Source organism: Saccostrea cucullata, unplaced genomic scaffold (genome assembly GCF_032062105.1).
Source record: "Saccostrea cucullata isolate Sc308-1 unplaced genomic scaffold, CSIRO_AGI_Scuc_v1 ctg6259, whole genome shotgun sequence".
Taxonomy (NCBI): domain Eukaryota; kingdom Metazoa; phylum Mollusca; class Bivalvia; order Ostreida; family Ostreidae; genus Saccostrea; species Saccostrea cuccullata.
In genome coordinates, this window is record NW_026929007.1 from 548 (window position 1) to 16,045 (window position 15,498).

A 15,498-nucleotide genomic window follows, 5' to 3' on the forward strand; every position below is an offset into this window, starting at 1 on the left:
AGATCATGACTTTGTGGTTTGCAGAATCGCCTTTTCGTGCGTCGTCAGCACTTCCGGTTTCTGCCGGAAGCATATTTAAAAAATGCAATTTTTAATTTTTGTTTTTCAATATTTTTCTTTGGTGTTTTTAATCTAAATAGAGACTCATTTGCAAGTGCGTAATATGTAATTCCTTTTAGAATCGAAAAAGGCAATCTCGAGATATTCGCATTTAAAAATTTGAAGCGGTGTTTTCAATGGTCGAATGGTTAGCGCGTTGGATTTTCACGCGGGCGACCCGGGTTCGCTCCCACGAATATCCGACTTTTTTTTTTATCACTTTCTCTGCTAAATTTTTCTTTTTTTTTTATTTCAGAATCGGACGGAAGACCTCTCGTTGCTAGCAACGAGATCGTTCTAGTTATTATTAGGGTCTTCCGTCTTCAGCGGAAGACCCTTCTATTATTCTTATGTTTCTTTTTCAATTTTCTTATTATTATTCTTTTTTTCTGCACAAATTTTGTGCAGACGATTTCTCAGAGATCTTTTGATCGATTTGCTTCAAATTTTCAGAGTTGGTGCAGAATTATCTGAAGTTAATTCTGGCTTAAGGATTTTTTGAAAATCACTTCCGGTCTAGAGTTATCGCCCTTTTCTTAAAATTCAGACGACCTCCTTGTCTGTCACGTTACTCAAAAACGGCTTAAGCTAGAGCGTTGAAATTTTCAGTGATAATAGACGACATGTTGCCATGTTGCACCTGGGTCAGGATATTTTCCGAAAGTGTCTTATATGGAAGCTCGGTAGGGGTCAAAATATAGGACACGAATCATGACTGATTTTTAAAGACATTTTGCATCATATCTTTTAAAGTATAATTATTTTAATAAAACATACTGAGACAATATTTTTGCAGAATGACACGATCTCTAATATGATATCAAGAAAAAAGTGCTGACTCATCACATTAGGGGCCAAAAAGGGCTAAAAGTCTTTTTTTGATAACTCTTAAATAGACAATATTTTGTTATACATTACTGAAGCAAAAATGTTTATCTCAACATTTTACAACTATATATTATGATTTTAATGTCGTATATTACATGATTAGGGGCCAAAAGGGGCCAGAATGCTAAATCTTTGACGCTTTATATCTCGAAAGTGAGAAATATTTTAAAAAGTAATATTGAACAAAAGATGTTCAAAATCATGTTCTGAACAATATGCAACCTTTCATTTTTCGCTGAAAGTCCCCATTAGGGAGTTGAAGGGTTGGCCCCTAAATATTTCTTTTGCAAATAACTCGAAAACGAAAAAGAATTTCTGAATAGTTATTGAACAAAAAGTGTTCAAAATCCAAAGACCTTTAAGAAGAAATCAAGAAAAAGGGGCTGGGCACTCAAATTAGGGGCCAAGAGGGGCTAAAAGTCTTTAATTGATAACTCTTTATCAGTTAATATTTTGTAATACATTACTGAAGCAAAGATGTTTATCTCAACCATTTACAACTATATATTATGATTTTTATGTCGTATGGCTACATACTTAGGGGCCAAAAGGGGCCACAATTCAAAATCTTTGACGCTTTATATCTCAAAAGTGAGAAATATTTTGACAAGTAATATTGAACAAAAGATGTTCAAAATCATGTTCTGAACAATATGCAACCTTTTATTTTTCGCTAAAAGTCCCCATTTGGGAGTTGAAGGTTGGCCCTTAAAATGTCTCTTTTGCAAATAACTCGAAAACAAAAAAGAATCTCTGAATAGTTATTGAACAAAAAGTGTTCAAAATTTCAGAGCTTTCAGATGAAATCAAGAAAAAGGGGCTGGGCACTCAAATTAGGGGCCAAAAGGGGCTAAAAGTCTTTTTTTTTATAACTCTTTATCATTTAATATTTTGTAATACATTACTGAAGCAAAGGTGTTTATCACAACCATTTACAACTATATATTATGATTTTTATGTCATACCTTAATAATTAAGGGCCACAAGGGGCCAGAATGCTAAATCTTTGACGCTTTATATCTCGAAAGTGAGAAATATTTTAAAAAGTAATATTGAACAAAAGATGTTCAAAATCATGTTCTGAACAATATGCAACCTTTCATTTTTCGCTAAAAGTCCCCATTAGGGAGTTGAAGGGTTGGCCCCTAAATGTCTCTTTTGCAAATAACTCGAAAACGAAAAAGAATTTCAGAATAGTTATTGAACAAAAAGAGTTCACAATCCTAAGAGCTTCAAGATGAAATAAAGAAAAAGGGGCTGGGCACTCAAATTAGGGGCCGAAATGGGCTTAAAGTCTTTTTCCGATAACTCTTTAACAGTCAATATTTTGTTATACATTACTGAAGCAAAAAAGTTTATCTCAACAATCTACCGCTGTATATTATGATTTTGATATCGTATATTACATGATAAGGGGCCAAAAGGGGCCAGAATGGTAAATCTTCGACGCTTTATTTCTCGAAAATGAGAAATATTTTGATAAGTAATATTGAACAAAAGATGTTCAAAATCATGTTCTGAACAATATGCAACCTATATTTTTTCGCTAAAAATCCCCATTAAGGAGTTGAAGGGTTAGCCCCTAAATATTTCTTTTGCAAATAACTCGAAAATGAAAAAGAATCTCTGAATAGTTGTTTAACAAAAAGTGTTCAAAATTCAAAGAGCTTTAAGATGAAATCACAAAAAGGGGCTGGGCGCTTCAATTAGGGGCCAAGAGGGGCCAAAAGTCTTTTTTGATAACTCTTTAGTTGTTAATATTTTGTAATAAATTACTAAGCAAAGATATTTATCTCAACCATCTACAATTATTTATCATGATTTTCATGTCGTATGGTACGTAATTAGGGGCCAAAAGGGGCCAGAATGCTAAATCTTTGACGCTTTATATCTCGAAAGAGAAATATTTTGATAAGTAATATTGAACAAAAGATGTTCAAAATCATTTCCTGAACAATATGCAACCTTTTATTTTTCGCTAAACGTCCCCATTAAAGAGTTGAAGGGCTGGTCCCTAAATATTTCTTTCGCTAATAACTTGAAAACCAAAAAAAATCTCTGAATAGTTGTTGAACAAAAAGTGTTCAAAATCATGAGAGATTTAAAATGATATGAAGAAAAAAAGGGCTGATCCCTAATTTTAGGGGCCGTGAGGGGCCAAAAGTCGATTTTAGAAGTCTTTATTGTTCAATGTCTTTTTACAGATTATGGAAAATCATTATTTTAGAATGAAAATCTCAATCAAAATCTGATCTCATCTCATCAAGAATCGAACGGAAGACCCACTCGTTGCTCGCAACGAGATCGTATCTAGTTATTAGGTCTTACGTCTTCACGGAAGACCTTATAGTGATTCTATTGTTTCTTATTATTATTATTATTCTTATTATTATTCTTTTTTTTTGACAAAATTTTGTGCAGGCGATTTTTCGAAAACTATTCAGCGGTTTTTCATGAAACTTTCACAAAATATGTGTCATTATATGAAGTTGTTACATCCGAAAAGAACTTTGGGAAATTCGCTTCTAGTGAAATTTTATGGACAATTGTCCTGATTTTAAAATGCGTTTTTTTCGCCCCTTTTTTCAAAATTGGCTTAAGGATATGAACTGGAGACTTTTGGAGATGATAGATAATGACTTTGTGGTTTGCAGAATTGCCTTTTTGAGCGTCGTCAGTACTTCCAGTCGTTAGAATTGCAAACTTAAAAAATTAGTATTTTCTAACTTTTTTGTTTTTCAGTATTTTTCATTTATATTTGGTATGGTAGTAGAAGCCCTCCGTATAATGCTAACTATTTAATTTGTTTGATATGGTGATAAATCTTTTAAACTCTAACTATATATTAGCATTCAAAAATACTGAAGCGGGTCCAAAATGGCGGCTGTCTCTGTCAACGCCGATCTTTCGCAATAGTGGTTTACGGAGGCAGCCGAGCGTATTGCTTGAACGAAAGTAACATAAGGATAAATGAAATGTATAAGGTCAATATTTTGTTCGTCCCGTCGTAGTTACGTTGCAGTTCTGTGTCAAACTAACGTCTTCTATAATTGGTTTTGGCTGGTTTTCAAAGTAGAAGAAGAAAATACTAAATGTGGAAATGAAATTCGATACCTAATATCATTTGTGCACCACGGAAAACAGATCTTAAATCATACTTATATCAGTAATACTTTCTGTAAAAGAATATCAATTAATATTGAAAGTTTTAATCTTAAGCACTATTTTTCCTATGTACACTTGTGTCATATTAAACTAATAAATAAGACAGAAATAAGAAAACGATTTTTTAAAGATCTCTTAATGGAGTTTATTTTAGAATTCTTGTCTTAAAGACCTGTTTCAAGTTATTGAGCATAAATCTTATCTGATTCCTTGACCGTCGTAGAGTGAGCCATATTTTTCGGCGAAACACTCGACCTCGAAATTATATTCGGGATAGTTCAATGGGGGATATATAGGAAATTGAAAAAAAGTAAAAAAATTCATAACAGTTTCACCGCTTTAGTGTTACATGCATATAAACAATATGGAATTCGTAAAATGTGTTAAATATACTTTTAAACCTAGAATCCAAGGCTATAAGAACTTTTTTTTTTTTGTTGAAGCTATCACACCTATTTAATAGAACATTCCAGAGAAAAGGCGCGAAATTAACTTTGGCTAATGGCGCTAAATTTTGAATATTACCCACCTTTCATATTTTAACAGAGAAACTGCTTCGTAAATATCACAAGTAAATTTAGTGTAGATGTACCGATAGTGTTATATTTAGTACGTTGGAATTTTGTGCTGGTGACTTGGGTTCAATCCCCTTGTGTGCAAATCTTTTTTTACATTTTCATCACGATTTTACGTTTTCATTCCGGAAGCAAAGACCTCTCGTTGCTCGCAACGAGTTTCATCTAGTTATTATTATTATTCTTTTTTTGACAAAATTTTGTGCACGCGATTTCTCGAAAACTATTCAGCGGATTTCAGCGAAACTTTCACAAAATATGCGTTATTATATGAAGTTGTGCAGTCTGTAATTTTTTTTGGTAAATTCACTTTTGGTGCCAAGTTATGGACGATTTCCTGACTTAAAATGCGATTTTGTCGCGCACTTTGATCGAAAATGGCTGAGGATATGAACTGGAGACTTATTGAAGATGAAAAGATCAAAACTTTGATGGTTTGCAGAATCGCCTTTTCGTGCGTCGTCGGTACTTCCGCTTTCTACCGGAAGCGTATTCAAAATATGCAATTTTAAAACTTTTTTGTTTTTCAATATTTTTCTTTGATGTTATTAATTCAAATAGATTTGACTCATTTGCAAATGCGTAATATGTAATTTGTTTTAGAATTGAAAAAGGAAATCTCGAGATATTCGCATTTAAAAATTTGAAGCGGTGTTTTCAATGGCCGAATGGTTAACGCGTTGGATTGTCACGCGGGCGTTCCGGGTAATCGCTCCCCCAAATGTCCAAATTTTTTTTATCATTTTTTCTGCTAGATTTTTCGTATTTTATTTCAGAATCGGACGGAAGACCTCTCGTTGCTCGCAACGAGATCGTTTCATAGTTATTAAGGTCTTCCGTCTTCAGCGGAAGACCTTCTTGTTATTCTTAGGTTTCTTTTCCAATATTTTTATTAAGGTCTTCCGTCTTCAGCGGAAGACCTTCTTGTTATTCTTAGGTTTCTTTTCCACTATTTTTAAGGTCTTCCGTCTTCAGCGGAAGACCTTCTTGTTATTCTTAGGTTTCTTTTCCACTATTTTTATTATTAATCAAAATCTTCAGCGGAAGACCCTTCTATTATTCTTTTGTTTCATTTTTTCAATTTTCTTATTATTATTATTATTATTATTATTCTTTTTTTCTGCACAAATTTTGTGCCGACGATTCCTCAGAGATTTTTCGATCGATTTGTTTCAAATTTTCAGGGTTGGTGCACAATTATCTGAAGTTAATTCCGGCCGAAGGATTTTTCGAAAATCACTTCCGGTCTAGAGTTATCGCCCTTCTCTTAAAATTCAGATGACCTCCGTGTCTGTGACAGAACTCAATAACGGCTCAAGCTAGAGCGCTGAAATTTTCAGTGATAATAGAGGACATGTTGCCATGTTGCACCTGGGTCAGGAAATTTTCCGGAAGTTTCTAGTATGGAAGCTCGGTAGGGGTCAAAATTTAGGACACGAATCATGACTGATTTTTTAAGACATTTTGCTTCATATCTTTTAAAGTTTAACTATTTTGTTAAAACATACTGAACATCATTTGTGCAAAACATCAAGATGTTTCATATTATACCAAGAAAAAAGCGCTGATTCATCACATTAAGGGCAAAAAGGGGCCAGAAGTCTTTAATCGATAACTCTCTAACAATCAATATTTTGGTATATATTACTGAACAAAAAATGTTGAGCTTAATAATCTACAACCATATATTATGATATTCATATCATATGGTACATAATTAGGGGCCACAAGGGGCCAGAATGCTAAATCTTTGATGCTTTATATCTCGAAAGGGAGAAATATTTTGATAAGCAATATTGAACAAAATATGTTCAAAATTATGTTCTGAACAATATGCAACCTTTCATTTTTTGGTAAACGTCCCCATTAAGGAGTTGAAGGGTTGGCCCCTAAATATTTCTTTTGCTTATAGCTCAAAAACTAATAAGAATTTCTGAATAATTATTGAACACAAAATGTTCAAAATCTCAAGATCTTTAAGATGACATCTCGAAATAGGGGCTGGGCACTCGAATTAGGGGCCAAGAGGGGCCAAAAGTCTTTTTTCGATAACTCTTTATCAGTTAATATTTTGTAATACATTACTGAAGCAAAGATGTTTATCTCAACCATCTTCAACTATATATGATGATTTTCATGTCGTATGGTACATAATTAGGGGTCAAAAGGGGCCAGAATGCTAAATCTTTGATGCTTTATATCTCGAAAGGGAGAAATATTTTGATAAGCAATATTGAACAAAAGATGTTCAAAATCATGTTCTGAACAATATGCAACCTTTCATTTTTTGCTAAGCGTCCCCATTAAGGAGTTCAAGGGCTGGCCCCTAAATATTTCTTTTGCTTATAATTCAAAAATGGAAAAGAATTTCTAAATAGTAATTGAACAAAAAATGTTTAAAATCTTAAGACCTTCAAGATAAGATCCCGAAAAAGGGGCTGGGCACTCGAATTAGGGGCCAAGAAGGGCCAAACGTCTTTTTTCAATAACTCTTTATCAGTTTATATTTTGTAATACATTACTGAAGCAAAGAAGTTCATCTCAACCATCTACAACTATATATGATGATTTTCATGTCGCATGGTACATAATTAGGGGCCACAAGGGGCCAGAATGCTAAATCTTTGATGCTTTATATCTCGAAAAGGAGAAATATTTTGATAAGCAATATTGAACAAAAGATGTTCAAAATCATGTTCTGAACAATATGCAACCTTTCATTTTTTGCTAAGCGTCCCCATTAAGGAGTTCAAAGGTTGGCCCCTAAATATTTCTTTTGCTTATAGTTAAAAAATTGAAAAGAATTTCTGAATAGATATTGAACACAAAATGTTCAAAATCTTAAGACCTTCAAGATGAGATCCCGAAAAAGGGGCTGGGCACTCGAATTAGGGGCCAAGAGGGGCCAGAAACTTTTTTCGATAAGTCTTTATCAGTTAATATTTTGTAAAACATTACTGATGCAAAGATATTTATCTCAACCATCTAGAACTATATATAATGATTTTCATGTCGCATGGTACATAATTAGGGACCACAAGGGGCCAGAATGCTAAATCTTTTATGCTTTATATCTCGAAAGGGAGAAATATTTTGATAAGCAATATTGAACAAAAGATGTTCAAAATCATGTTCTGAACAATATGCAACCTTTCATTTTTTGCTAAACATCCCCATTAGGGAGTTCAAGGGTTGGCCCCTAATTATTTCTTTTACGAATAACTCGAAAACGAAAAAGAATATCTGAACACTTGTTGATCAAAAAGTGTTAAAAAGCATGAGATCTTTCAGATGATTTGAAGAAAAAAAAGGGCTGGTCCTTTATATAAAGGGCCAAGAGGGGCCAGAATCTAAATTTATGACAGTTTAACGTTCAATATTTAAAAAATACCATCACGGCAGCAAAATCGTTTTTCTTAAGAAAATTATCATTGTAAAAAAATCTCAATGAAAATTTTATCTCATCTCATCAAGAATCGAACGGAAGACCCACTCGTTGTTCACAACGAGATCTCATCTAGTTATTGTTATTATTGTTTTTTTTTCTTACCGATTTTGTGTGCACGATTTCTCGGAAACGGCTCGTTCGATTTTGATGAAACTTTCAGGACTGATAGAACATCTAACAATCCTGATATATAATTTTTTGTTTTGATGACGTCACTTCCGGTTTTGAGATTTCAGCGATTTAGTGATTTTCAGGGGGTCTCATTGTCCATCATTTTTCTCGAAAATGTCTTAAGACAGAAACATGAGAATTTCAGCGATGATAGAGCAATGTGTGCTCTTTTGTCACATACCACTCTTTTTTTCCGGAAAAGCCGCACGTCGGCGCTCGCTATGGCTCGAAAAAAGTTCTATCAGGGACTTAGAAATTTTGACACCTTTTCTGCAATATCTTTTTACATGTTAATATCTTGTAAAGACATATAGAACAAAAGTTGTAAAGAATTTCACGATCTTTCGAAAGATATCAACGAAAAGGGGCTGAAAGGGGTCGAAAGTTTTTCCTTAATATCTCAAAAAGTATTAAGAATTTATAATACATCAAAGAAGCAAAGTTGTTCAAAATATCAAGTTTTATCTAATTGGCTCGTCAAAATTCGTCCGGCGACGTCACTTCCGGTCAAACCGGAAGTAGTCAAAAATTGCATATTTTTGCCGTTCTTGACAGATTTTTGGGTAACATATGTCACTGGAAGCTTAAATCTTAATTTTCCGTCCGTCGGCGTCACTTCCGGTCAAACCGGAAGTAGCCAAAAATGGCTTCATATTGCATTAATTAATATAGATTTGGAGGATGAAACCATTTTTTGAACTTCATTACTCTTTTTTTAAAATGAAATTTACAGATGCACTTCCGGTCAAGCAGGACGGAAGACCTACTCGTTGCTTTGCAACGAGCTCGGCTCTAGTTATTATTATTATTGTTTTTTTTTCTTACCGATTTTGTGTGCACGATTTCTCGGAAACGGCTCGTTCGATTTTCATGAAACTTTCAGGACTGATAGAACATCAAACAAACCTGATATATAAATTTTTGTTTTGATGACGTCACTTCCGGTTTTGAGATTTTTGCAATTTAGTGATTTTCAGGGGGTCAGTTTGTCCGCGAGTTTTCTCAAAAACGGCTTTGGATAGAAACTTGAGTTTTTCAGCAAAGATAGAGCAATATATGTAGATGTGACACACGTATTTCATTTTCACCGGAAGTGCTGCACGCCAACGCTCGCTATGGTCCGAAAAAGGGCATATCGAGAATTTTAAAATTTTTAACACTTTTTCTTCGATATCTTTTCATCTACAAATATTTTGTTAAGACATATAGAACAAAAGTTGTAGAGAATGTGACGATCTTTCAAAGGATATCAACGATAAGGGGCTGGCCCCTATAATAAAGGGCTGAGAGGGGCCGAAAGTTTTTCCTTAATATCTCAAAAAGTATTGAGAATTTGTAATACGTCAAAGAAGCAAAGTTGTTCAAAATGTCAAGCTTTATCTACTGGAGTCGTCAAAATATGTCCGACGTCGTCACTTCCGGCCAAACCGGAAGTAGTCGGAAAACGCGTATTTTTGCCGTTCTTGACAAGTTTTTGGATAAGATATGTCTTTGGGAGCATAAAAATTAATTTTTCGTCCGTCGGCGTCACTTCCGGTCAAACCGGAAGTAGCCAAAAATAGCTTATTTTGAAGGCTTTTGATGCAAAATTGAATTATAAAGTCACTGGAGATGACTTAGCTCATTGCTTTCTTTTTTGATGTCACTTCCGGCACTTCCGGTCAAAACTGGACGGAAGACCTACTCGTTGCTTTGCAACGAGCTTTGCTCTAGTTATTATTATTATTGTTTTTTTTCTTACCGATTTTGTGCACGCGAGTTCTCGGAAACGGCTCGATCGATTTTCAAGAAACTTTCAGGGCTGATAGAACATCAAACAAACCAGATATACAATTTTTTGTTTTGATGACGTCACTTCCGGTTTTGAGATTTTCGCGATTTAGTGATTTTCAGAGGGTCACTTTGTCCGCGAGTTTTCTCAAAAACGGCTTAGGATAGAAACTTGAGTTTTTCAGCAATGATAGAGCAATATATGTAGATGTGACATACGTATTTCATTTCTACCGGAAGTGCTGCATGCCGACGCTCGCTATGGTCCGAAAAGGGGCATGTGGAGAATTTTAAAATTTCAAACACTTTTTCTTCGATATCTTTTTACATACAAATATTTCGTTAAGAGATATAGAACAAAAGAAGTGTAAAATTATGTGATCTTTCAAACGGTATCTCGAAAAATGGGCTGGCCCCTATAATTAAGGGCCGAGAGGGGCCAAATGTTTTTCCTTTATATCTCAAAAAGTATTGAGAATTTGTAATACGTCAAAGAAGCAAAGTTGTTCGAAATGCTAAGCTTAATCTATCTGGATCGTCAAAATTCATCCAGCGACGTCACTTCCGGTCAAACCGGAAGTACCACGAAAATGCATATATTTGCCGTTCTTGACATATTTTTGGACAGCACATGTCACTGGAAGCATAAAAACTTAATTTTCCGTCCGTCGACATCACTTCCGGTGAAACCGGAAGTAGCCAAAAATAGCTTATATTTCAAGCTTTTGACGCAAAATTGAATTTTTAAAGTCAATTGAGACAACTTAGCTCATTGCTTTATTTTGTTGACGTCACTTCCGGTCAAAACAGGACGGAAGACCTACTCGTTGCTTTGCAACGAGCTTTGCTCTAGTTATTATTATTGTTTTTTTTTTCTTACCGATTTTGTGCACGCGAGTTCTCGGAAACGGCTGGTTCGATTTTCATGAAACTTTCAGGACTGATAGAACATCAAACAAAGCTGATATATATTTTTTTGTTTTGATGACGTCACTTCCGGTTTGGAGATTTCCGCGATTTAGTGATTTTCAGAGGGTCAGTTTGTCCGTGAGTTTTCTCAGAAACGGCTTAGGATAGAAACTTGAGGTTTTCAGCAATGATAGAGCAATATATGTAGATGTGACATACGTATTTCATTTTCACCGGAAGTGCTGCACGTCGGCGTGCGCTATGGCCAGAAAATAGACCTATCGCGAATTTCAAAATTTTTAACACTTTTTCTACGATATCTTTTTATCAGGAAATATTTTGTAGAAATATATATATAGAACAAAAGAAGTGTAGAATTTCAAGATCTTTCAAATGGTATCTCTAGAAAAGGGCTGGCCCCTAAAATAAGGGGCCTAGAGGGGCCAGAAGTTTTTCCTTTATATCTCAAAAAGTATTGAGAATTTGTAATACAGTGAAACCTGTCTAATCCGACATGCCTGGGAGACTAATTTTGTGTCGGAATAGACAGGGTGTCAGATTGCACAGTGTTAAAAACAAAGAAAATACTAAAATGGGAAAGAAATTTAACGTCGGAATTCACAGTGTGTCGGATTATTCAGGTGTCGGATTAGACAGTTTTCACTGTACGTCAAAGAAGCAAAGTTGTTCAAAATGTCAAGCTAAATCTATTAGAGTCGTCAAAATACGTCCGTCGACGTCACTTCCGGCCAAACCGGAAGTAGTCGGAAAACGCGTATTTTTGCCGTTCTTGACAAGTATTTGGGTAACATATGTCTCTGGGAGCATAAAAATTAATTTTCTGTCCATCGTCATCACTTCCGGTCAAACCTGAAGTAGCAAAAACTGGCTTATTTTTGCATTAATTAACATATGTTAAGAGTATTTAAACCATTTTTGGGCGTTATTACTCATTTTTAAAAAAAAAAATGACAGTTACTTCCGATCAAACAGGACGGAAGACCTACTCGTTGCTTTGCAACGAGCTTTGCTCTAGTTATTCTTCGGTTTTTTTCCCCTATTATTATTATTAAGGTCTTCCGTCTCCAACGGAAGACCTTCTTGTTATTCTTCGGTTTCTTTTTCCCTATTATTATTATTATTATTAAGGTCTTCCGTCTCCAACGGAAGACCTTCTTGTTATTCTTCGGTTTCTTTTTACCTATTATTATTAAGGTCTTCCGTCTTCAGCGGAAGACCTTCTTGTTAAGGTCTTCCGTCTTCAGCGGAAGACCTTATTGTTATTCTTAGGTTTCTTTTTCACTTTTATTATTATTATTATTATTCTTTTTTTTCTTACCGATTTTGTGCACGCGATTTCTCGGAAACGACTCAGTGGATTTCCATGAAACTTTCAGGACTTATGTAACATTACTTGAACCTTATGCATTTTTTTTTCATTTGATGACGTCACTTCCGGTTTGGAGATATTGTCGATTTTGTGATTTTTGAAGGGTCAGGTTGTTCGCGAACGTTCTCAGAAATGGCTATAGATAGAAAGGTGAAATTTTCCGGTATGATAGTCCTAAGTCTATAGATATGGGAAAATGATTTCATTTTTTTTCGGAAGTGCCGCACGTCGGCGCTGGCTATGGCCCGAAAATTGTCCTTTCGCGAATCTCAAAATTTTTGACACCTTTTCTGCGATATCTTTTTACCTGGAAATATTTTGTTAAAACATATAGAACAAAAGAAGTGTAGAATCCCAAGATCTTTCAAATGATATCTCGAAAAAAGGGCTGGCCCCTTAAATTAAGGGCCTAGAGGGGTCGGACGTTTTTCCTTTATATCTCAAAAAGCATTGAGAATTTGTAATACATCAAAGAAGCAAAGTTGTTCATAATGTCAAGCTCAATTTACTGAGGGAGTCAAAATACGTCCAGCATCGTCACTTCCGGCCAAACCGGAAGTAGTCATAAAACACGTTTTTTTGCCGTTCTCAAAAAGTTTTTGGGTCACATATGTCTCTGGGAGCATAAAAAGTATTTTTTTTCCGTTCGTTGTCGTCACTTCCAGTCAAACCGGAAGTAGCGAAAATGGCTTATTTTTAAGGTTTTGATGCAAAATTGAAATTATAAAGTAACTGGAGACTACTTATCTCATTGATTTCTTTTTGTTCCGTCACTTCCGGCACTTCCGGTCAAAACCGGACGGAAGATCTTCTCGTTGCTTTGCAACGAGCTTTGCTCTAGTTATTCTTAGGTTTCTTTTCCACTTTCATTATTCTTTTTTTTCTTACCGATTTTGTGCACGCGATTTCTCAAAGACGGCTTAATGGATTTCCATGAAACTTTCAGGACTTATGTTACATTACTTGAACCTTATGCATTTTTTTCCGATTTGATGACGTCACTTCCGGTTTGGAGATATTGTCGATTTTATGATTTTTGAAGGGTCAGGTTGTCCGCAGACTTTCTCAATAATGGTTCAAGATAGAAACATGAAACTTTCAGGTATGATAGACCAAAGTCTGTAGATATGTATAACGTATTTCATTTTTATCGGAAGTGCCGCACGTCGGCGCTCGCTATGGCCCGATAATAGACGTATCACGAATTTCAAAATTTTTAACAATTTTTCGAAGATATCTTTTTACCTAGAAATATTTTGTTAAGACATATAGAACAAAAGAAGTGTAAAATTCCAAGATCTTTCAAATGATATCTCGAAAAAAGGGCTGGCTCCTAAAATTAGGGGCCTAGAGGGGCCGAAACTTTTTTCTTTATATCTCAAAATCTATATAGAATTTGTAATACGTCAAAGAAGCAAAGTTGTTCAAAAGGTCAAGCTTTATCTATTGGCGTCGTCAAAATTTGTCCGGCGACGTCACTTCCGGCCAAACCGGAAGTAGTCAGAAAATGCGTATTTTTGCCGTTCTTGACAAGTTTTTGGGTAACAAATGTCTCTGGGAGCATAAAAATTAATTTTCCGTCCGTCGTCGTCACTTCCGGTCAGACCGGCAGTAGCAAAAAATAGCTTATTTTTGCATTAATTAACATAGCTTTAGATGATTCAAGGTATTTTTGGGCGTTATTTGGCATTTTTAAAAAAAATAAACTCTACTTCCGGTCAAACAGGACGGAAGACCTACTCGTTGCTTTGCAACGAGCTTTGCTCTAGTTATTCTTATTTTTCTTCCTGGGAAAATTTTGTCCGCGAGTGATCTTGTAAACTACACATCAGACTAAGGTGAAATGTTTTTAGGGTCAGTAGACATGTAATGTAGATTTGGGGAACGAAGGTCATTTTGCGCGCACGTGCTTGCAAGAGCGCGCACGTGCAACATGATAAATGACCGATTACATTGATATAGATGTAACTTTTTAAATTTTTGATGAAATGCTTTAGAACTCATAATATAAGGATACATTAGAAGTATAGACAATATGACATGGTCAAAATAGCAAGATCTCACGCGCATGCACGTGCGCTGCACTCTGATTGGCTGAAACAAAAATCTCAATATCTTTTTTGTCTTTTGACGAAATGCTTTGAAATTTTGATTATAGCCATGCATTAGGATATCCTACAATATGATATATAGCAATTATCATGAAAACACGTGCATGCACGTGCGCTGCAATCTGATTGGCTTAAACTTTAAATAGCTATAACTCATTTGGATTTCAACCAAAGAGGATGGGATTTGAAACATAGATAGATATTATGAACTACTACAAGAAGGTATGGTCACCATGCACATGGATACACGTGCATGTACGTGCGCTGTAATCTGATTGGCTGAAACTTTAAACAGCTATAACTCCCTTGGTTTCCAACCAAACAGGATGGGATTTGGAACATAGATAGATATAATGAACTACTACAAGAAAGGTATGGTCACCATGCACATGCGCACGTGCGTGTACGTGCGCTGCAATCTAATTGACTGAAACTTTTAACAGGTATAACGCCCTTGGTTTTCAACTATATGGGGTGGGATTTAGAACATAGATAGATGTAATGATCTTCTACAAGAAGGTATGGTCACCGTGCTCATGTATGCACGTGCGTGCAAGTGAAATGAACAAAATCAAAAATACACTTGAATGAGCGTATTTTTATTACTTTTGGATTAAATACTTTAATTTTTAGTTTATTAAAATATATGGATTGTGTAGACAAAATGATATGGTCATTACGCACAGGCATTCGCATGCGCACGCATGCAATGCTAAAATTTGAATGAACTTCGTACACTTCCAGGTAAATGTTAAAGTCTCAAAAACATAGAGTTTGTCTAATTTAATGAAGCTTACAGGTAATATGGCACAAAAAGAGAGTTGGGGAGCGTTTGGGAACATCTGTAACGGTTCCCGTTACAATTAGCACTAGTTTATCTTGGCCTTTTAAATTGTTGAGAATACTTGAATTGATTACAAATTGAGTAATATTGTGTAAATTTCTATTTTTTTTTTAAATTTAGATCTAAGC